Source organism: Bombus vancouverensis, chromosome 6 (genome assembly GCF_051014615.1).
Source record: "Bombus vancouverensis nearcticus chromosome 6, iyBomVanc1_principal, whole genome shotgun sequence".
Taxonomy (NCBI): domain Eukaryota; kingdom Metazoa; phylum Arthropoda; class Insecta; order Hymenoptera; family Apidae; genus Bombus; species Bombus vancouverensis.
The window spans coordinates 12,485,199-12,510,536 of NC_134916.1; the positions used below are offsets into that span (position 1 = coordinate 12,485,199).

Genomic DNA, 25,338 nt, shown 5'->3' on the forward strand with positions numbered 1-25,338 from the left:
ATTTCATTCGTATATTTTATCATGGGCTTCCTTGCGCCATAATTTATTAACTTATTAACTTTGTAGCATAACAAAGCACCGAAAAGCGACAGTTTATAGATTACAAACTCCTGTAAAAGCAGCCTTTAGAATTTTGCAATTTATATTACATCGAATATAACAGCCGAACGATGAGTAATATGTAAATGATTCGAGTAAGCTATGCGGAGATATTGTCTAGTAAAAGATGAATTTCTGTACATAGGAAATAAATCTACGTATTTAAAATTTACTTGGTAAAAAGAATCTGTCAGTTATGATAGATATGGCGTAAGAGATAAAAGAATGAAATCTGCGCGTATGATCCTAATTCAATGAACAGACCGTGTATCATAAATTACCATAGATATCATTCCTTTTCCAAAGTAAATATTTATCCACGTTCACATCTCTATAAAATTATCCGAAGAAAAGATAAATAGCGCGCTATTTTTCTTTCCAGCTGGGAATTCTTTTTCGGCCCCTATGAATTACCATTTTTTCATTGCGACCGTTTATGTGTACACGAGTTATCTAGATCATGGCTGTGGTACGCGAACCATTAAACCGGCTTTCGCCATATTTTTCCTCTCTCGATGTCCGAACCTGTGTCGAGTTCGGTTAAAGCGCTCGCGCGCGCGCGCGCGTTCCAGCCTCGTGACGCATCACTGACCCCGGTGAATTAATTCCCTATAATTCGTCATCCCTTTCGCCGACGATTTATCCGAACCGGAGTTAGATGGGGTTCCTTCGACGATCACGGTAGGGAAAAAAGAGGTCATTAGTCAGCCAGATCCGGATAATAAAAGCAAATGCAGGTGTGATAATAATTATTGCCGTTGGCGAGAGCTGACGCGAGCGCGTTTAGTGGGTTTTTATGTTACTGCTCGTCGATTCGCAATCGTCAGATCAGAGAATACCAATAGTTCATAGCGAATAAGCGATTTACATCGATTCTACGAGAAGTAGTAGATTTTAATTCTACCTGTAATTTTTTCGCTTGGATAAATCAATTCTATTTTCGCGTAATCTCCAGCGCCGGAACTACGCTGGTCAGAGCTGTTCGCGAACTTTTCACGAGCAATTTGCGAGTCGTTCGTGGTTTGTCCGCGAGCAAAAGTAGCATTACTATCTACACCGGAGTTGACTAACTGCTCGCGAGGAAGACGCACGAGTACTTTTCGCAGACGAGTTCGTCGCGTGCTGTTTCGTAAAGAATAATTCTCAGAATTCGGTGTTAGCGAATGAACTTAGCATAATAATATCTTGTAGGAACAAAACGGTTATTTTCCTCGATATCCATGCGCGCACTTATTAACTTCACGCTTCTAATTCTGACTTCTGCTGACTTGGATTAGCAGTTGTTCTTATTACAACCGGTGTACGCGTACAAAACTCATGAAAATATTTGAACTGCTGTTGTAGAAAATTTTCATACATATATTATATACGCTATACAAAACCTCTTGCAATTCTATTAACACTGCGATGAAACGCTATTATCATCGTCTGAGTAAAGTTTCAAGTAAATCTGAAACTGTATGTAGGAATTACGAGACATTTAGTGCGGATATACGTTTCAGGGAACTCGCAGAAGTATCGGATACAACTTCTTAAACATATATACCCAGTATTAAAGATGGTCTCGTTTAAACGTCCCAATATATTCAAGTTTATTAATACAGGGAATAACCGATCGTTCAAATACTGTTTGCCATAAGATCCTTGCAACTTGTACATCTTCCAACTCGTTTACGCTATGAACGTATATATGCGTTCTCACACAACCATTCGATTTAGTATGGATGTTATCCACCTCATATTCTGACGATTTCGTAGAAACAAAGAAAATTAATTATCAAACTGGCAAAGCAAAGCGAAACCCAAAGTGTGTAGCAGACTACAATGCCTTTCGTAAAAAGTACGCAGCCCATGGCGCACGCTTAACGTCGGACAACGCAGCGCTCACAGGGTTAAATCTTCCTCGTATAATCGTAATACTCGCGTCTTATTATACTGTTAATGAAATTTGAAAATATTTTATATAACATAAGCAATATATTAATAAGTTTCCACATTAAACGTTCAAATATCTTCGCGATTCGTCGTAGGTGCAGTAGATGGATGACACGATCAGTGTGTTCGTAATAAGAAGAAATAGACGTTGGCCATGTTCTACGATGTTCCTTCTGTTTCTACAATCATCTCAGTCACTACAATCCTTGTACGAGCCATCACAGAAGTCTTGCGCAATTACGAAAGTGAGGTGCGCTGGAAATTTACGCCAAAGTAAACGTACCGTATGAAAAATGATGTCCTCGGCGTAGCGTTTTGCACGGTGCATCGTTTGTTTCGTGTTCGCGATAAGAACCTCCGGTCATAGGTTTGTCTCAACGTTCGTCTCGTCGAAGGGATGAAACGCGTCTGATCGTAAAGGATGTTCGGTGTTTATCGAAGATCGTTTGGTTCGTAATTTTTCCATCACGGAATAATGACATTAAGACACGGCAAACCGCTTTGTTTCGGTTGTTCCTTTTTGCAGTCGGCTGTCTGAAAGCATCGTTGAGATAAGAAAGCGACGAGAACCTTGCTATTAGCTGCTCTCGAATGGTTTCGCGTTGATTACATCGATAAATACGATTTCCGCACACCAACGTTGCATTACGGGTTTATCTTTTTCCAGAAAGCATCGAACTACGACAACGTATAACATTCCTTGATATCTCTGTTTGTAAACGACGGTGTTCTCATTCCTTTGCTGTGATATGCAAAAGAACGTAATCGCTTAGTCTTCCATGAACATTACCAAGTCGTCGCAGAGATTGAGCTCCTTAGAATTAACTTGTCAAAGAGCAGAGGGAAAGGAAGAGGGAGAGAGAAACTATGCTTTGCTTTCCGGTCGGAAGATAAAAGTCCGCAGTGTTCGATGTCTTGGCGCGAATTAAGTGGCCAAGTCGAACATCGTGCGAGTCTTTTACATCAAGTTCGAACTGCGGGAGAGAGATTTGCATTCCAAAGGGGAAGACTGACGGTTAAACTGCGAACAATTCGTTCGCCACTCTTTGAAGGGTATCACGATCTCTGGTTGGGCTCGAATAAGGAGAGAAGGAGAGAGACAGAGAGACAGAGAGAGGTGGCTTCAGCTATGTAAAGCGGGAGCAGGTCGGGAAATTTGTCGGGAGTTTCGGAAATTGCCCTGCTCCCGTGGAATGCTCTCGCCTTGCGCTCCTTGCTTCGTACGTTCACGGCGTTTCGAATTTCCGTAATGCTCGTCGTTCTACCGAGTTCTTACGAACTCGCCAAGTATTTCGGAATCGAGGTTGCGTGGCTGGTCAGTCCGCGGAGCTTCGAGAAACCATCGGATAAAGTATGTAAGAAATTTCCAGACGTTTCCAACCCTTGTCAATGAGAAACCACATTTCCTCTCTTGACCAACGCGTCTCGTCTTCGTGTTGGCCGAAACTTCATTTCGGAATGTTCTCCCTCGACCCATTTCTTGCGTCTTCCTTCCCTATGAACAGTGCAGTTATTCGCATCAGGTAGACTGTAAGGAGGTGATAGTAACCGACGTTCAATAACATTGTACCAAGTACGATCCTCTTGAAGCTATTAGCCACTCGCGAAAAAAGGAATCTCTTCGTTAGGCTTTCTTCCTAGAAAATCAGCCATGCGTGCGAGGTCTGTATTCGAGGTCGAGCGATAAACCGAGAAAGGAAACTTCGGAAGCCCGAGATTTCAAACGTTTTCTACGAAGTGGTGGATTCCAGTTGAGCACTCGAATCCTTGCAAGCTTATTGACAAAAGGGGATAGTCGGTACACGTCCGCAAAGGCACGTGATCGTTATCTCGGTACTGGTTGCTCTCCTTTCTTCCCGAGAGGCTGACAGAAGTCCTCCTGCTGTTTTCATTGACTCGAATAACGCGGTGAACCCTTCCGGAAATTACGGCTAATTCTGGCGACGCCCCCTCTCCAAGTCGTTCACATTCTTTGTCCTCTCTGACTTGCTTGTTCGTTTGCCGTCCCGTTCACGATCTTTTTGTCCTCCATGGGACGAAGCCAGTGCCTCTTTCTCTGTGCCTCCGGCACCCAAACCGTCGTAGACGATTAAAAAACAGCTCGACCACAACAGAATCGCTCTTACGTTAAAGCAATTACCTTCGTTTGACTAAATGGAAAATCGAGCTCCGTGATTGTGTTCGTGGAACGACTAGCCGTAAAATCTCAGCCTTCAACAGCCTTCTTTTCTTCTTTTGACGCTGATCTTTCTGTTTGAATACCTGCGCCGAAGCACTTGAAAGACGTTCGATGTATTTTGTTGGTCGTTAAAAAGTTGGTTTATGAAAGTAAAATAAAGGCTCTAGTAGCGTCACATTCTCTGACATAATTTTAGAAACAGGGCACGCGTTTTTGCATTATTAGTCGATATGGTTTACCAATCATTTACAAACCGACCACCTACGTACATAGATCGGAGTGTAAAAATGAAATCCCTGATATACGTATTATTCCATAATTCCATGTAGAATTATCGGTTAGAACACTCTGCTTTACTTCCCTTCATTGAGTGATCGACTTCGAGGTTTCACGATGCAGTTACTAGTGCATCGACTAGTATCAGCATATCGGTGTCGGTTGCGGTTTGTACGGATGCAGTATACCATTCAGTACAGCGTTCTAGTTGATGAACAAAGCTCGATACTGACTGATACCATTTCACAAAACCTCAGAGTTGATACGTCCCAACATGGGTCATTTCAATGTGTATAGGTCTCTTTACGAATCTCAGTATTTCCCTTTTTTCTATCTTAACTTCTCTCAGAATCATCGCATATGCCAACACGCGTAGCATACACAAACCCGCTAGTTACATGGTTCATTCGTTTGACTTTGTACTGTTTCGCTAGCCAACTATCTCACTCGTACGCTAATATCAACGGACCAATGTTCATTGACCAATAGCACCGCGAGAGTCGTTTTATTTAAGAAAGAAGGAAAGAAAGAAAGGAACGTTGTCGTTCGCGATAGCATCGCGGCGAGCTCGTAAAACAGCCGAAATCCCACGGGTGACCGGCCTAAGAGATCTATGGTCCCGATTGCGGATTGAACGAGAGGCCAGGACATCCGGTCGAGGCGTCGTCTTAATTCACCCACGGCCCGTGTCAGGCTATCGTTACCCTTCGCGCCGGAATTCTCTGGCCGCCCTACCCGTTGATTTACGCGGTTGCTAAAGTTTTATCGGCCCGTCTATCAAACCGACCTTGGAATCCCCCAGGAATCGACCGTCCAGCATCCCTGATTTCCTACGAATCCGCGAGAAGGCCACGCCTTCGAGAAACCGGGTCAGGCTTAATCCTGTCACCGAAACAAATTTATGTTCGATTCGATCACTAGATACGTGTATACACGTACATATGAGCACGTGAATGTGTGTATAAGGGGAGAAAGGTCGTAACGCTGGACCTTTGTCTACCGTGATCCACTCGTGGCTTCATTTTCAAATTGGCTATAAATCGTGACGCCGAGACAAGAGGTGTGGAGGCGTTTGGCATGAAGTGTGCCCCGTCTGAATCTATTGTAGTGTATTTATGGTCTCCTTGTGACCATCTTGTTCTTCCTTGAAAGAATGCGAACGATGTTATCAAGAGGCGAGCACTATCAGACTTACGATCAGGTAGACGGTTGAATGAAAATATTCATAATTCAAGCGCACGAATACGTATCGGCAAAAGCGAGGAAAAAGCCACGAGCTATGATTTAAACGCTAGATGCCAACAGGTGTCTTAATATTTTTTTATGATTATAATCAGCAATGTGTATGTATATGCAGAAACAAAATTGTTAAGACAAAAGATAAATTTACAGTTAATGCTTGATGGTTAGTTAACTGAGGGAGAACGTAAATTAGAAGATTTTTGTTAATGATGCGAGTAAATAGTACACATTAAAGTAGCTTATAGATACTAAACAGCTGGTTACCGAACAATACGATTTTCGAGTGAGAAACCCAAGTGAGTTCGTATTCTAAATCATACGAAGTCCTCATCCGGCGTTAGTCCGTATAAAGGGACGACCATAAATTTGCGCGCGGAGTTGGATGTGGTGGCGCATTTATCATTAGCTTAAATTTACCTCATATTCGTAGTAAATTTTAATTGTTATCAGGGAGGGCTGGTTAGAAAATTCTTAGTACGATTTTCGAAGAGACCGATCGCGCTTACAGAAATCCTGTAGGATCAGTCGCGACAATATCGACCTTTTTTCTCCGCCCTAGTTAATTAAGTCAATCGTAGAGCTTAGGAAATTGCCGAGGTTCGGTTTGATCGCAGTCAGGCGATCCGCAATGCGGAATGCGACGGTCGAAGACGTTAAACGTTTACGGATTCGCGTTTACGAAACGTTGGAGAATGGGCGCTCGTTCGAATCGAAGCGATGCTTCGGTCAATTAAATCGAGCATTTGTCTTTGGGAGTTGTCTTCTTTGGTAATCCGTGGTCGGGAAACTTTTGCATCGTTCTCAGACTCCCGAATGCTTAGGAGCCTCAGAGAGAAGAGCAGAGCCCGCTCTGCCGTCTTCGTGCGCCGATCCCGCGGGAATAAAGAACCAAAGTCGTTTTCCTCCAGCTTCAAATTGACCTGGGACCTGCCTCTCTACCCCGATCTCATAAATATTTAAATCTAATGAACTTTACAGCCCGTGTAGATTCAAATCAGGCGTTCTTCGTGGTCTCGTCTTATATATTATTCGATCACCTAGTGTAACGTTGATCGAGGATCAACGCCGCCAGTGTCACTGATTTTTTCTTTTCTCCGCATACTGTATTTACGTTGGTTCCACCGTACTGTGCTGTAACTAGACACACTGGACACAGAAAGAGGGGTAACTATGGAACAACGGTGTGTACGTTGCCGGTGACAATTATACAGCGTGTAACTGGAAGATCAAAGAGATCGGCTTCGAACTCTGCGCGTATGGCACGAACTTCTCCCCAATTTTCAAACGCTCGTCTAGAGTTTCCGATGTTATTGATACTCCGGTTTCCTCGATCTGTCAGGTTTGATTTGCACGACTGGAGTAATATTGTTGGCGAGATTTCACAAGATACGCGTTACAAGTTCTTAGTAAATATCAATGAATTGCAACAAGATTAGTAACGAAACAAATGAAGAAGTTACGAATTACAAATCGTTTGATCATACTTGATGACGTTAAATTTTCCGCTGTAAACGTTCGGATGACGATCCAACTAGAATTATTTAACAGGAATTAAAAACCTACGTTTGAAATGAAAAAATGCAATTTTTTTATTACGATCCGGAAGAAACACACCTTGCGAGCAGTCAGATCGATGTTAAATCTGTACCGGATGCACCGTAGACTTTGAATAACGGTTCTCCGTGATTGCACCGGTTGCCAGGCCCTGTGTGCTTATTAAGGCTCGGTTTGTAAATAACGGCTACGTCGGGAGTAGGTTGGCCAGCGAAACGCCGAATTTAGAAGGGTTTCCGGGGAGCCGGTAGAATTACGGCGTGTCGTAGGAATTTTGCTTTATCGGCCTCCAGAATTATGGCGTGACGGTGTGTTTCACTTTGCTGCGAATTCTCTTTCAAAATGTCATCGGCAGAAACAATTTTCCGCGTCTTTTAAATTCATTTCTACCCCATCCTTCTTCATCAGTTTGTCCCGTTTACCCCTTTTCGTTTCGACCCGGTCGTTCGTCTTCCGTCCAGCTTCTCGAAGTTTCTTCGTTATAACGAGAACTCTGGAACGTTTGTATGGCACTTTTAATTTCGCCAGGCTCGTTTCTCAGTCCTTTTACCGACACCCGGGCGGCAATATGTTATTCGTTCGCACCTACTTATTCAAGCTACCAGGCGAACGCTCTGTGGATTATTTTTTAATGCTCCCACAGCGACACACGCGAGGTAAGCCTCGTGTTGATTATGCATGAACGAATGGCGGCGGTAGCACGCAGCCAGTGACGATGCCTGAAAAATTAGGAAGTTTTATGGGCGGCTGTGTGAGCGCGAGGAGACCGCGAATTATTCAAAGATCTTAGCGAGCTTGTTGCCACTTCGACCTGGTTTTCTGCCGAGAAACTTCGCCAGAAACTTTCTATTGCGCTCCGTGTAGCTTTCCTAAAGAAAACACGTCTCATATACAATTTTACTAGGAAAATTCTGTTATCGATTCCGATAATAATCCTGTCACTCGTTCCGGGTAATATAATTATGTTTCCAATGGAGCATAGCGTCTCTCGAGATCGTATAATTGCAACGTCTCGATTCGATCGGTAGCTGCCATACAATTTCACAGTGGGATTTCGCGAGCACTCGAAATCGAAGGGACGACGTTAATTCCCACCGATATGAGAAACGTCTCTCATGAAACAAATCGTGGTCGTAATATTGCGAACTAAGGGATAGGGCAGCACGAGGGTTTCTAGGCGTGATGTTTCTCCATTTTCTTGACGGGATCATAACAAATACAAAAGCGCGTCTAGCCAACAAGGAAGAAGCATTACTGACAGATACGCTGAGCCGGATGCAATATTGAGCTACCCTCCGAGTCTACGTCGTAATTAAAGCACTGAATTATTCGTCAGCTTGCTAGAGCCGGTGTGAACATCGTTAGCGTCGACGACCGGCCCGTGCCGTAAACAGCAACCCCTCTCGTGAATTATATGCTTGCCACTCTTCCGTCGTCTCGGCCAGGCCAGTGTCAATATTGTTTTAAAACCGTCTCGGATGTATTCCTCATGGGAACGCTACGAAAAATAACCTCCGCTTCTCGTTCTTGATCCTCGTTCCACCGGATTACGTTCCCTTCTCGATAATAACAGAGAGAAATGTGTTCTTGATTTTTATCGATGGCCAGACGCGTCTGTCATCGTGCGAAGACGGCGAGACGTCCTTAGGGACAGTTTCGTACGGAAGGATGGATGAAACCAGGAGAAACTGACCCTTCCTTGTATCCTTTCGTGAGTTTCCGCTTATACTCCATTAGCGTTTATCGCGGAACAGATACGTATTTTGGTATCGTTGTTAATCGAAGAGTTAGATACTGTCTGGTTGCAACACGATACGCTGCTATTACGATTATGATACCTTAGCTTCGCGATAGAATTGTAAGACATTTATGATATTAGTTATATGGTTATATAGTTACATAGTTCCCATAACGTGTAACAAGTAAATCTTATATTGCTTATGCGGCTAATTTGGAGAAGAAATACCGTTTATTGTCTTGTCAAATTGTATTTGTAAGCGCAACAACGATTTCCACTGAGAATTCTAAAAAATTGATGAAGCCGATCGAGTAGTTTGTTCGACCAGCGTCAGTTTTGAAACTGTTACGTTCACGCCGATCTCTCGGCCATTGGAAGCGATTACCGGAAACGGTCGGCCGTTTTATGAGCGGCACGTTCATTACTCCTTGCTTGTCATATTAAAGTCACCATGCAACGCGTCCGCAATTATGCCCGTAACAGTGTCATATCGCCTACTACCTCGGTAGGAATGAGAACCGTTAATTTGTCGTGACAAACGTACACCCCGAATCGCGATCTATGAACTGGAACAATAGATATGGAGGCTGCGATGACAACGTGGCGCGTAATTAAATACAATGACAGTCGAGCTGGTTTAAGCTACAATTGCTGGAACAAGAACCGGATTCAGGTTGAACGAATGGACTAAGAAATCGAGTAAAAACCGCGAATCATTACTTGCCACATAAACTTCAAGAATTTAGAAGAAATTTGATTATAAATTCTATGTTATCATAGGAAACAGTTTTCTCAAAAATCTATTCAATTAAAGGAAATTGCTATTGACACGTTAAATTTGAATTAACAACAACAAGTTATCAGAAGGTTTGGTATGCTCGCATACATAAAATTTAGGACGCTATTTCAATTCTTCGTACGTGTTGAGAATTGTGGATCTTAATTGCCGAAATAAAAGTAAAGGAACACTAAAGTTACACTTAGAATTCATATCGAAATAGTTTTAGATTTATTTAATAAACGATTTCCAGGATCTTCATCGATATACATTTGCACGCGTCTCAGCACTCTCTTTGTCTCGCCAGCTTCCATTCCACGCTGCCAACGAAACAGTTACATTCATCTGTTTTTCGATACGCGCACACACATACTTCCACACACTCATATTCACATACGTGTGTCACTACTACGCGGCCAATTTAGTCTAATACACAAAATTATACATATCTGGATAGTACGTATTGACAATTTCCTAGCGTAAATGTTCACGAATCTGGTTACCGAATGAACATACCAAATAAATATCGATTTAATCACATTTAATCCGCACGATTATGCATCTTCTTAATGAGCTGCCACGATCTTTCAAAGACATTCCGTCTGACAATAGAATTTTTCAATTTCTGACCAACTGCAAACATTGTCGGCCGTCAAAAGTATTCGCGGGGTGAAAAGAAACGGTTGGGTAAATAAGAGTTCATTTTCTGGTGGGTGTTCCGCACGAAAACCGGGGATAGCTGGCGGCGGCGGTCGAGGCTTTCACGCAATATTGACGCAAGAGTGGCATAGAGGGGCGGCAAATACGTTTCGCGCGTTTATTCCGCGCTGGCGTATTTACATCGGGCCTAGATCGTCGTATCGGCGCCCTGTCAACGATATGAATTAATATTGATGTTGACGCCGGGCTGAAAGAGTTGCAGTTGCCGTTGAAAATAATCCCAGGGGTTGGCGAAAATTTCACTGGCAACCGGGCATTCGCGCAATAAAATCTCGCCCTTCATCGACGTATTAATCAAACTTGGTTGTCAGCGATGATCGATAAAATTATAGAAGTCAGGTTGCTCGTAAAATTCGTAGGGCAATTTAAGGAAAAGGTAACAGTTTAGCATCTTTTAGGGACCTTTTGTTAATTACCTGAATAGCTTTGCGAAATTTTTCTCTCGAACGATTTCTTCGCTCGTTTCCAGTGAATTTTTAAACGAATTCCTTGAATGAATTTCTGAATGAAACCGATTTTGCCCGTAGTCATTCGAGTCTGTGGGGAATGTTAGAAGAGCCAGAGGAAATGTTAATGTGACTGTGTTATATCCAGCGAAGAATGGTATCGATTATTCCAGCGAAGGTTCAACATTTTTTATCTGTCTTTCATGAGAGATATAATATAGCGTAAGATTCTAACTAAATGAAATGGAATCTACTAAGACAATCCTCGTTTAAAAGTTAAAAGAAATGGTTGCTTAGGTACGTTGTCACGTTTGATCCTATCGTCTGGGATCAAGTTTCTGAAAGAATTTGTCGAAACGCGATTTCCGCAGACTATACAGCATTTTTTAAACAATCGATGGCTGTACAACAGCGTGAGGCAGACTCTGCACAATGGAGCTATTTGTGAACTCTGTGCATCATGGTGACACAATTTCTTCGTGACATTATGATGGATTTTGAGAGTGAACTTTTCAATGTAATGGACTGCAATGTTTATGCATTTACGAGAAAAAATACACAAAACTGAGTCAAGATTGAACCAACTACTAAAAAATATCCAAAGTAAAGTAATCGTTGTTATTTTATGGAGAGTGAAACAAATCTTCTCAATTTAAGCCCATCTCTATTGTTTCTTTCTGTAAAACAGTATTTATATAAACAGTGGATCTCGCGTAACTCAACGGTAGTAATAAGAAATAACTCGTGTAATAAGCGATAAGTTAATACCACGCAAAGGCAAAAAGAAGCAACATACCCCATAAGTTAAAGTTGAAATATACGAGAGCCGCTAACTGCATTCCGCTTCCCTAAGCTTGGTCCGTTGCAAAATTACTATCGTCTATGAAATAATATCGACAGAAATATCGACAGTTCATAGAGTACCCGACCGATACGGTAACGTGCGTAATAATTAATCAGAAAATCCAGCGTAGTCGTTATCGTCGAGTCGTTCTAATCCCATTTGCCGTGCATGTTTTCCATACTGCGAATTAGCTGCGTGTTACGCGTTTAACCGCGTTAGGCGGGACATCCGCACGCGGAACCAGACAATTTATCGATACCTCAATCGATATTTCCGTGCAGAGCGACGTCGACTGGGCGCGAATCGACGAATAAAGAGAGGAAATCAATGGAATCTCTGTTCCAGGCGACGATCAAACCTAGCTGGATTGGAAGCCATCGTTGATCGGCCAGACAATGGCGTTAGTCTCGCGAAGACGTCACGTAATTGCGCGCCTATTGTTATCGTCGATGAACCATGTCCACCGACTGAGGCAACGCCGAATTAACGTGACTCCGGAGGTAGTGCACGCAGCCAGCACCCGGTAAGTCCAATTAATTAAATCGGTAATTACGTTCTCAGACGAATATGGAAGGCGTGGTGGCAGTTGCCTGGAACACAACGTGCCATGTTTCTACTATACCACGTGCAACCAAGTACGGTAGGGCTTCGATTAAGCAAGTTTTCCGGCACTGAGACACGTATCGCGAAACATCGACTGAAATTTATAATTCGTCGCTAATTTTCGAATAACGGGATAATAGGTTAATCGAACCTACATTGTAATTCTATTCGCTAAAGATTTTCGATTTTCCACTTCTACGTATTCTCGTGGCACCAGCCACAATCACCATTAGGGACTTGTTTTTATTTAAAAGAGATAAGGATAAAGAAGAGAAGTAGGCAGAGACTCTGCGGGAAACTTTCTAACTGAGAGCTAATAACATTGAATATTAATGAACCTCCTGGTTTTTTGCTTCCCTCGCGCGTCGCCCTCGCGTACCGCTGCTAATGAAGCAGGGTAAGGACGGAATAAGAGCATTGTGGCCCGCTCAACAATGACCCTCACGGTTCTTTCTCGTTGGGTGCCGAGAAGAAGCCCGAAACGCTTTTATTTCTACTACAAATTCCACCAGACGGGACCAAGGAAAATTGGTAATCCCGACTAAGCATATCGAAGTTTGAAGAAGATGAGTTTGAAGGAGATAAAAAGTATAACACGCGCATGGATTAATATTGACAGAAATATAAATTACAAATTTTGTTGATCTGCTATAATAAAAGTGAAAATGGTTCTTACAAAATGCAATTCGCTCGGTTCAAATTGTTTTTCGTGGTTCGATGACGTTCGTTAAAGGCGATAATTATTCCGATCGTCGAATGGACAAGGATGGACGTTTCAGAGGCTGGAGATTTCATCGGTCAGGTCTATGAATATCGAAACATTTATTTGCCAAGCACAAATATGGATTTCCATCAAAGCGTTTGCGCTGGAAACTCGATCGGCTCTAATTACCGTCCCGCGCCATCTCTACGAGCAGTCTGCCCTGTTAAAATTAGAATCGAGAAACGGACGGATTACACGTGTCCCGATATTGAACCGATTCGATTCGTCGATGGCGATTAATTTGCTTAATCCCGGACAGATTAGCGGAGGAAGCTATCCGACAAGCAGTTTAGACGGCGCGATAATACCGCGTTGCAATCTTAATCGAAACGGCGTTGCTCGACTTCCCCTTTCGACGCGTACGATTCGATATCTCTAAACAATTAATTGGATCCTGGCACCGTATCGGTGAATGGATCCGATTAGGCGACTGGAATTTCGCGGGAATTGCTTCGCGAATCGAGTGCGGATCCTTCCGAGTGGAATGTCTCTGATCTTGAATGACAGATCACAGAGATAATCTGTAGGGGCTAATTTCAAAGGAAGGTCCCTTGTTCCGTTTCTCAATTGCGGCTCGCTTCTGAATTTTCGATAGTTGTGTATGTCTATTGCTATTGTGACTACCGAATTTTTTAAACGCTTGTAAGTCTTGGCTATTGCGATAATTTATAGACGGAGATCGAAATTAATGGAAACAGACAAATTCTTGTTATCGAATGGAAAACCATAAGAGGAATAATAAGCGCGTTTTTCGCTGAATTTTCGATTTTAACTTTACGATGAAGAAGGAATATTAGTATAAAATAGGTAAAAGTGGAATAAAATGTGTAAAAATATATTTCGCGAAATTTTGTAGAAGCTAAGGGTATAACCGTTAGGACAAACAATATTTTAATATCATAATATCAGCGCAGTTTGAATTTCACTGTTCTACCATACACCCGAATTTTTGACCAAACTATTTTTTACAAAACATTCCAATTTTCTACCGTATAACTGCATCTGTGGCCACACGCGGATGATTGGAAAGCACACAGTTTCGGTCGGTTAAAAAATTAACGAACTTTCGGAGAAACTTTCCATTTGCGGGACGTGGACCTAATATCTCGCGGTCCGGCGATTGGTGGATCGGCCCAGCTCGAACATTAATTTAGATTAATCCGAGGCGGGAGTTGGCCAAGTAAAACTACAGGTGAAACTAGTTTAGCCACAGAGATCCCAAGAGAGCTTTGAAAACTAAGCGTCGCTCAGCCGCTTATTATATATGAGACGAGCCTTACCAATGTTTCGTTCATTCATACCGCGTCTTCATACATACGTCGATTGGATGTCGCGTGGATTGATACGTCGCGTGAATGCACACCGTGAGAACCCGATTGAAACCTCGTCATTTTAGCAATATTAAGTTCGTAATTTTCGAATGAAATATACATCCGCAGAATGGAAGGATCCTTTATGAGGTAGAACGGAGCGAGTACGATTAATGGAACGGCGCGGTTGGATTAAAAGATTTTCGATCTCCAACTTCGACACGGCGAATCGATACTCGACGCTCATTAATTTATGATATATTTATAGACGAAAAGAATGTGACGTTTTTCGTAAGAGAAATGAATCGAAGGTGAGGTCTAAATTTCAAGAATGATTTCGACCAGTCGCTTGCCGGAATAAAGGATTCGTTTCTTTGAACTAAAACCGTTACAATGATCAATAGTATGAAAAAGAAAATTCCAATACCTCGGAATAGTGGAAGGAAATTTATCGAGATTTGAAACTATATCTAGATCATGGAATCCCCATTTCTTCGCCGACTGTGTCATCCTCGTCGACGGTACGATCTTACTTCTGTTAGCTTTCTTTTTTCCATGCTCGGTCAATAACGTTTCGTGTTTCAAGCTCGGTCGTCTCAAGAAAACGCTCGCCTGTCTGCAATCCGCTCTGGCTTTCGTGAAATAACGTCGCTCGGTACATCCGGCGTTATTTGTCTTTCTACGCTCGGATGTTGCAATATCATGCAAGATCATAGTTAAGTGGGAACGAGGTCGCAGCCTCGTAGTATTCAATTTAGCGACATTCGTTTCGTCGGATTCCTGCCTAGGCCGAATTTACCTCGGCTGCAATCGTAACGTCTTCGCGACTGTCTCGCGAGCGTAATCATGGAACATTCGGCTCGTTGGCCCGCAGAATTCGCGGAACATCGTCGACAAATAAAGCACGTGACGATGAATACGCGCTAGTTCGCTCTGATCGTTCCCTTCTCTCAACCTTCAACCATCTCAGACAACCTCGTAACATTTTACTTGGAAAACCATGAATATAGAGAAGACAAGGGTAGTTTGCTTCTTAAAGATCTTGCTCGTTTAAACCTTTGCAGGCGTTTGTAACGTCGGATGCAATCTATCGACACTTTCGACATTGTTTACGTGGTTTCGAAGGAGAATAAGACGCTTCGTGTTTGATATCCTCCTCACGTCGTTGATCACGCGCAGAAACCGGTCACGGATTTGCGAAGGAAGAAAATCGCTCGACGGTAGACAAGTACGTTCTGAAGGGAATGATTACGTATTCCATCCTGTCGTCCTTGCTTCTCCATGCACTTTCCGTTCTCCCGATTCTTCGTTTCCTGTCGTAACCTCTCTTCGTCTGCCGTCTTGTTTAACCAGCGACTGCTACTGGAACTGACTGTTTATGTTGCTGTATTCCGCGAGCTACATTATGATAGTAATCATCGTTGACTCTTCTAATCAATGTCAATTCCGAGAATCACGTCTGATGCACGCAGGATCACGAAACTGGTTTTATATCACTGAAAATCGCGTCGTGTCGTGCTCTATCGATGCTTTACTACTGTCACACTTTCACTCAACAGTAGATGTTTCGCGTTGCTTAGCGCTTTCCTTTACTTACACGTTTGTACAATGTGAGTTTTGAAGTTAAGCTTGTCTCTTGCAAAACCCTGTTCGACAATTTTGACGATTTGTTGATGAATCTGAGGTGCTATAGAAATTTGAGATCTGTCAAAAATCCGATCGTTTCACAGGTAAATGTGTTTGGTTGAGTAGTCTTTGACTAATCGATGTATCGACGAGTTTACAAAGGTGTAACTATGAGGACCACATGAAATACGAGTACCTATTGTACATATGTACTTAACTATGTTTTATATTTTGTAACGAAGGTTCTGTTCGATTCATCGCTTTGCGATTTATAGCTCCCAATAACGTCATTGTAGCAGATAAGAAGGAACGGCGAGTTTCTTTTGATAGTACGAGTTTAATCATCCTCGAGTTTGTTCGCCAACGTTTGGATAATGACAGACGTGCATCCGCAACTTTGAAAAGTTTGTGGAAGAACGGGAACACCCAGACCGGTCTCGGGAACATAATTTATTTCTCAGCCTCTTATTAAAGAACAGAGGGTTATTAAGTTCGCCGAGAGAGAAGAAGTTGCGGAAGCGGGAGATACGGCGATAATGGAAGGCTGGAAAGGAAAACGCGAGGAAATTATTTATCATGCACTTTTGGACGGATGGTGGCACTTAGTTTGGTAATTTGATCGTTATTGATCGTTCAAGATTCTTTTCGGTATAATAACGAGAAACGAGATACTTAATCCGAAAATTAATCCACCAAGTAAATATATAATATATTCGGATATACAATTAAACACCTTTTGGTAGTAGTTGCATTTCAAGTTTCAGTCTTGCTAGCAAAGAGATAAACAGGGATTCGCGATTCCTCTGGCAGCGGAGAACGTTTATCTCTCCCAGTTGTATTATAACTCGAGCGGGATCTCGCGTTACCGTGTTGGCATTTTTAACACAGCTGTGTTAATAGCACAGATCAAGTGGACTCGTCGGGATCTCATTAAATCCCCTAAGCGACCCATATTTCCTTTCCCTTTCGACAAAATTACTTTCGACGCTAACTCGTCTCTTCCCAGCTTATCGCGGACGTTGATTTGCATAATCCAGATTCTTCTCCGGCCTACAGACTTCCATCGATTCCCATTTTGTTTTTTCCACTGTTTCTTTTTTCTCTCACTTGAACTTCCTCATTTTTTCCAATGTTTAGCCACTTTCTCTTTGTGATCTTTCTACATTTTCTCTTCGCACGATATACACTACTGTTTGTATAAGTATTTGAACACTCTGGTCGAGAATTTGCTTGTTTGTGTAGTTTTCTTTCGGTGTAGTACATATTACCTACATCGAAAAATAGCGTTTACAAAAGCTTCCTGCTTTCGTGTTGTTGGGTATCACTCGTCGCTCTACATATTTCATATCCTTCATGCTCATTCAGCTAAGTATATATTATAGATTCTGTTACAAGCGATGCTTACATTAGCATTTCTGCTCGTGTACTCTACTCCTGGTATAGTACTCGTGCTTTGTTGTAATACGTTGCTCCTGTCGTTACTTACTTGCATACATACATTGGCCGAGTATTACAATTGAAATTTCGTAACGGAAGAATATAACGCGTTCCGAGTCGACCGCGTCTGTCCTGTGTCTGACAGCGTGTTGACCGTTTCTACTGTGCGCTCAAACCGTCCTTCTTTCTATTATACGTGAAATTAACTTGGTCCTGCGCGTTACGTATACGTAGACGTAATCACTCATAAATACGCGGTCATTTTGGTTAACATGTAATAACGGTATTTGAATTTGACTGAAGTGTTCAAATTTATGACGAATTAGTAATTAAAACCAGCATTAACTAGTTTATTACGAAAGCGGTATAAATTTTAATTAATCGATAAAATACATATACCAATGACATAAATTACTATTTAGTACGTACGCTACTATGTTTACCACTATTTATACGTCTACCTACTTAGATATTGGTATTTGCGTTAACTGGATATCCTTCTATCGATTTACGAAAATCTTCTGCAAACAATTTTCTACTTTGCTGTGTACCAACTTTGAAACGAGAAAGAAAAATTTCCACTGTTAACCTCGCAACGTGTAGAGTCGACTTAGGACAAACGTTTTCCCGAGATTTCTAACTGTTGCAGAGTTCTATCAACGAAATCCAGGAACCAGTTTTCTCAGAAAATCGTTTTTCAACCTCCTCCTTAAACTCTCTTGCAATTCGCTTCCAGACAAGACAACGAACATATATTTTCCTCGAACAAAGTGCCGAAGGAATAGTCCGGTCGCCTTTCGTTTAAACGTTAACGGGTCGCTGTTGCATTGTGCGCGGCAATTGTCAGGGCTGCGAGGCCTGGAATGATTAAACAGCAACGGGGCTGTTTACCCGAGGTAAACGCCATCGCAACCCCGGCGTTCTTCTAAAGCTCTGGATCCACGATGCTCCGTGTTCACGCGGTCTCTTAGCGAAACTGAGCCACCGTCGATCTTCTTGCCGCCCCCTCCCCCTCCATTGAACCAGGCTTACCAGGATCCTGTACTTGGAATATTAATTTCAACACGCTACACGCGAACATACCATCCGGAGCTATGCAGTTTTCCGTCGCTTAAACGAAGCCGAGTTATCCGCAATTTCCGGCGAATGTATGAATATTCCGGCGGTTGGTATTCTCTCGTGGTCGCATCCACGTCCAAACGATGCTCGTTCGCAAAATCCTCGTGCTCGATTTTCGAACAAATCTCAGGTAAACAGGTCTGTAAAAATTTTGCGACACTGTCGAAACCATCCTTATTTTTAGAAGTTATTTTTATAAATTTAATTTTTTCTAGTACATATTCATACGAGATGAAGGCGATATGGCGAGACCATAATAAAATCGATGAAATTGACAACTTTCGATGATGTTTAGAGCCTCGTTCAGCAGGATAAAACGTCAATTCTAAATCTGAAAAAAAATTGTTCTCTTGTGGAAGGGAGCAGTTATGACTTACTTTCAGCTTGGAAAAAGTTAAGCTTAGTTGGAAATAAGTTACGACTGCTGCCTCATATTCTTCCAAAAATACGAGCAAAATATTCTATAAGCTTCAATTTTCACTTACGTTCAACTTGCAATGGTGATGGAAATTGATTTCGAGAAACTGATACAAGGCGTGCCGTTTTTTTCACGATCTCGAACGGTACACCTTTATCATCGAAGACACGAAGCTTTTTCACGAACTTGTAGAGGCGAATTTTCGATCGACTGCGCGGAAACGCTCGCGGCACTTCGTCTGATCGTCTTCGAAGGAGAATCCAGAGACGAACACAGGTATCCCGGTCACGTAATCCGAAATTCTCGGTGGGCCAGGCTGTGAAATTTGTCGCGGCAGCCAGTTCGAATGTTTATTCAATTTTCGGGCGGGCCGTGTCACGAAGAATGCGAACACACGCGGACGGACTGGACCGAGTCGAGTTTGCTCGGATTAACTCGATTTTAGATTCGATCGTGCTGCCTCAAAGGGTATGTTTCCTCTCATCACAAAGGCAAATGGCCACCGTATAAACTGCATGGTAGAACTGTATGGTCGACGCGCGTTCGTCTGTGGCATTCTTTTTAAACTGATGTAGAGATGTAAACTAGACGAGTAGAATACGAATGAAATGTAATTTTCGTTGAGAGAAAGAGAGGCGTGCATACCTTGTGCGATCGTCGCGTAATTCCGACAAAGATGTTATCGCACGTTTCATTTAGACGACCAGAGGCGGCGACTGATATTAAATATGCCGGCGAGCGAAGGCAATTTGCACTAATGCGTTCCGCGCGGGCGTAAACTCTTCTGCTCATCTCGGTCGTCCCTTTTTGCGTGTTTTACCGCTAAAATTAAACGCGTCAGCCAAGAACGAAAGATCGACGCAAAAGATCGCGTCGTTGCTCTTGTTATTTTTCTCCTATTGCATTATGCGTCGTGCGAAACACCTTCGACAAATTAGCAATTACACTTCCATCGCGCAGTTCGTAAGTGTTAAGATAGCTTTTGCTTTCATGCAAGATAAGATAAATAACTTGAAATTATCAGAAAGCTAATAAAAAATGTACAATGTTATCTTACGTGTCCCATGTCATAGATTTCGAATTTTTGTCTACAAATATGGATACGAGAGATGAGTATCTAAGTAATTTGAACAGGCTCTGGACATTTTCAGAGGCATTCAAGGTGAGTAAATTACCTGATCGATAGGTCGATAGGACGATAGTAGTCTTGTTTTAATAAAATAGTTTCTCTGGACACGCGATCGTCTACGTATTTAATGTAAGAAACTAAAACAACTATGTAATTGTTTTCTGTGTTGTCTTGATTTTTATACACGTTTTTTTCATCATCGAATCATAAACCAATTTTTTTCACATCATGTAAATAACACGTCAGTCTAACATCTGCCCTATCGAACCATTGTTATTTGTTCAGTTGGTGTAATATCGGTGTTCCTGTTGGCGGTTGTCCAATTATTTTGAACAGTCTAACTTTGACCATCAAGCAACGTTCGCTGTTTATAACGTAGTATTTACAATTACAAAAATTAAATTTTTAAATGTTACTCTGATTCGACAGTTAGAGCGTAGACCACTCATTTCATTAACAGTAGCTACCTTGTGTTAATTATAACGTGGTATTATAATTAGGAAAGTGAGCTCCTTACTTGTGGTTCTAATTTGACGTTCATTAACAGTTTTCGCTCTGCTACTATGCATATGATACATAATATATTCCTCAAACTTAGATTTCTTGAATTGTTCGGTTCCATATTCCAGTATCTGGTATCCTATTCCATTCTCTGACAGGCGTTGGAGTTCAGAAATGGAACAATTAATGATACGAAGCATTCCTTGCAGCAGAATTCTCCAGTCACAGTGGAGCTCTTGCTTCGTGGAAATGATACACGATCCAACGAGGTTTATCGCGAATTCGACGACCCCGGTGTCTGGTGGCAACTTTGAAAACACTTGATTATCAAGGAACTTTATTAGGAGCAATAACTCGTCGTCATATTCTAATGAGATTCTATGCTCGTAGAATTATTTCGAATACTAAACATGTTGGAAAGACGAAACATTTACTTAAAAAAGTACTCGAATGTTAACAGTGATTTTTTATAAATACCTTGTTCGGCCCATTCCCTTCTTTACGAAATTCCGAATTACCTGTCCTCCCCGAGCTGTAATGACTCAAAGGTCAGGGAAAAACCTCGGCCGGGAAGACACGACGGCTGTTGGAGAGAATCAGTAACATAGGAGGTCAATTCATCAACAGACATCGTACTGTGCGGGTGAAATACTTAAGTCGTCATCGGAACATCGTACCGTGAATACTTCACTCTCAACAAGATCTTACCACAGCCGTGTTCATAACATCAAACGTTAATTTTATACAAGTGCAAATAAAGTGCTAAATTACACTAACACTCGATCTATTAAACCCCCTCCACCTTGAGCGTTAAGTCATTCGAGGTACGGGATATCTACCGATCAGTTTGACCTGGCCGATTGCTCTTTAGTTGATAATTCGCAACATGTATCGTGCGTATACAATATACTCTGAAATTTCACTCGCGTAGATAATTGACTATCCAAATATTTCGATCCAGTAAATATCTCTTATCCTCTGTATTTTTTAGATTCCTTTCAAATATTCTCAGTATGTAAACACGACGATCGTCTTTCATTACAGCGTCGATGGAATCTTGAAAAGCTTCGTACGATACGCACAATACGTTCGTAAATATTGTCTATGCTAAATGTTGGAATATTTTGGAGTCTCGTTTATAGGGTATTTACTTCGAAACAATTTTGATAGAACGATGAAGTAAATAAGTAAAGCTTCTTTAATTACGAAATAGCACGACTAAACGTGTAGTTTTGAAATTGGAGGAAAGCAGCTTGTATTCGTTTTCGCAGACACTGTAGACAGAGCAGTTTATCCAAATGCAGACTTTCGCAATACCCATGTGCACTTGTCGGCTTTTCAGTTCTCCTGGTAAATCTCCGACTCCTGGTAAATGCATGCTACTTATGTATTGTTTGAGCTACCAATACTAGGGTAATTGGGAGTTATCGTAATTGGGCGTTAACTCAGGTGACTGCAAGAAATATACATCGAGCAAGTCTTACGATGCTCGCGTACTACGATACCATTTACCTCTATTGTTGTCTTCTCTTATTCTCCATATTCGTATTTCTTCAAGTTGCAGCACGAATATATTTTAGTTATACATGTCACTTATACGAGTAGAACAACAAGAAACCAGTACGTGTTATTTGTTTGATACGAAACTGTAAAAATATAATTAAAAAAGTTAGTGAACCCTTAAAATGTCAGTACAAATGAAGCGAAAAATCGATGGGATAGCAGTAAGGCAGAAATTCTCTTTGTAATGGCACCAATAGCAAAACGTTTGTTTACATTAAAAAATTTTTAGCTCTGAATAAAATAATGTTGAAAACTCCGATATTAAAATATACGTTTTATGGTATGTCATTGTGCATGCTGAGTTTTTTCAAATTTTTTGAAATAATTTGTTCCTGATAAAAATATGAAACAGCCAACGGTACATATAGATTGAATATTAAAGTACCAAATGTTTAAATAACTAATATCAACCTAAATATAATTTTCTTATATATACGTGGAAGAATGACAAGGTTAATCACACGGTCTAGAGATACTGAGATCGCTAACGAGACAGTTCGTTCTTTTTTTCTACTTGTTCCTTGTTATCACGTCGAATAAAGCCAGCTAGCGGGAACAACGAAAAATTTACGGCGTGGGCAAGATCAGGTCACCGTGAAACTACAACGGTGTTGACGAACCGTTTGCCTCCGAGAAATCCTCGCTGATCCCACGGCTGGTTATCGCGTGGCTTAAAGGTAGCTCGCTAGGAGTACCTGGACCAGTTACTAAATCACTAGCCTCTCCGATCAGTGGACCGTACGTTGGCAACTCGATCGAATCGATTCGCTTTACGTTATCAACGTAAGTTTTATCTAAGACACCGATTGGTACGCTACGCCAAGTATAAATCTCAAAATTAAGTATTATCTTTCTCATTCGCTCTGACTCCTTAAAAAAGGGATGCAACGAGAAATAGTTGGACAATTCCGACTATCCTTTACGCTTTACGCGTATCAGTCTACGAACGTTCTCCGAAGACGATAGCAGTTGAGTCTTGAAGTTGAGTCGTGAAGATTCGTAGAAAATCTGCAGGTTTTACGTAAGAAATGCAAGATCCAAATTCGTGTCCAAATTTCTTCCCATCCACGTATACAACGTTCAGGAAACTGGCAAACTTTCGATCTAGTAATTCCATGCTGAATTGCTGAGATCGAGCGATAGTAACGGGACAGGGTTTCTACGCAACGAACGAAAACAACAATTTTAGAGCCGGTCTCGTCTGAATCTGGCTCCGTTTTCAATTATTGGCCAACGGCAAGAAGCAAGATTCGCCGGTGGAAACGCGGATATCAATGGGTTTTCGGCGACGATTCTGCGTATGATTTTACAGTGGATGGAGGATAATGAAACGCTGAGGGCATAGCTCCGGGAACGTTTAATATCCTGTCGGGGCGAGCTCGAGCTCATCAGCGATCCACTTCGAGCACGATTAATTCTCGCGTCGATAACGATGTTATTTTTGTCGCTAAAGCCGTCGGTCAACCAACGAGATCTCGATGGAAACGCGATTATCTCGTCGGCGATTTTGTGCCACCGTCACTCTATTCCGGATGTCGTTTTCGTTAATTGAACGCGTTTCGCCGCCTCTGATCCGCAGATAATCGCCCTTATTAACGTCCAATCGAAAGATGGCCGAAGATTTCTGGTCGTGTTTAAGGTACACAAATTTCCGTTATAATCGAGATAATTTTTCTTTGGGTAAAATAAATTTCGGATATTTCTTCTAGGGAAAAGACAGATGTCAAACTTCGCCAATTATCGTGCGAATCTGAAGTTCGATATCGGGACTGACTTGTTAACGATCGATAACAGAAGAATAGAGATCCAACTAAATAGGGAGGAATACGAATATGCAAGCAGAGATTCGTGTAACGTGAAAACTTTATACAATAGCTTATTCCATAGAAGTTTTAAGCCAGCAGACTGAAGTTCGGACGACCAGAATTAATATACGAATTTACTACTTCTGTTCTTCGTCTTCCATGCAATGAGAAACTTCTTCCAACTTTTTCTATATTACGAGACACCATTAGTTTTTAACGTACTAACGGAAGAATGATAAAATATCTTGTACTTTTGGCCCAGCAATAAAAATGCTCCGAACAAACCGATTATAGGATTATTTGGGTCAGCGAGTCGATATCAGAGAGTTGATAAAATAAACGACAAAATGTCTCCGACAAATAAAATAATATACGCGCTATTGAATTATGATAATTACAACTGAAAATATTAACATCGAACAAGCTTCCACAAGTACAAAAGTTATATCCTCTACATAAGACTTTCTATACAGAAAATTATAGCCTTTGAATTGTCACTATAAGTACAGGCTGTACTATCTAAAATCTATTTTCAAATGTAAATCGTTCAAAAATCGTTCATAATCAACGTTGACAAATTTTTAGGAAAATTACTGACCTCGATTCGAACATCCTTTCCAATCCACATAAATCCTGCCTTTACTCTATTTTTAATGATCACAAAAGGAAAAAGTACCTCTGGATCTCATCGTTTTGATAAGTTTTGCAATTCTAGTTGATATTTAAATCCAAATCTTGAATTCTCTGTCGAATGCAATGTGTCTTGCCACTAAGGGATTGTGGAATCTCGCGACAGAAGGGACAGGTCCCGGTGCCTCATCAATGTTTCATCGCGCTGGGAGCGACTCGCGGCTATTTGCCGAGTAAAAGGGAACGCGAAGCTGGTATTCTGTAATACGGTAATCGCGGTGCCCGGCACGTACGCGGTGTGATAAAGAAAACGACAGAATGCGCCGCGTCAGCGTGAGTACTTTCAGGCTACACACAATAAGCAGCGAGCCCCCGTTGCGTTTCTAGCGAAAGCACGATCTTGGGAAAGGACCTTGATCCGCAAGGTATCCGCCGTATCTGTTGTATATACATGCTACAATTTTCCTGTATCTTGGGATTTCTTGGAAGTGGTGCTACGATATAGAGACTGGATTGCTAATCTGCGAATCGTCATTGTCCAAAGGTTTACGTAGTATTTTTGTTGAGAATTTTGGATCTTAATAGCCGAAATAATGGTATAGGAACGCTAAATTTACACTTAG

At 41.6% G+C, this 25,338-nt stretch overlaps 1 long non-coding RNA gene across 1 annotated transcript in view; it reads left to right on the forward strand.

The window, feature by feature from the left end:
• The window catches only part of LOC143302885 (uncharacterized), a 210,916-nt gene that overhangs the window by 105,726 nt on the left and 79,852 nt on the right, over window positions 1–25,338 (forward strand). The window contains exon 4 of the long non-coding RNA XR_013058738.1: window positions 12,157–12,334. This is a non-coding gene — a long non-coding RNA (uncharacterized LOC143302885). The remainder of the gene's footprint in view (window positions 1–12,156; window positions 12,335–25,338) is intronic.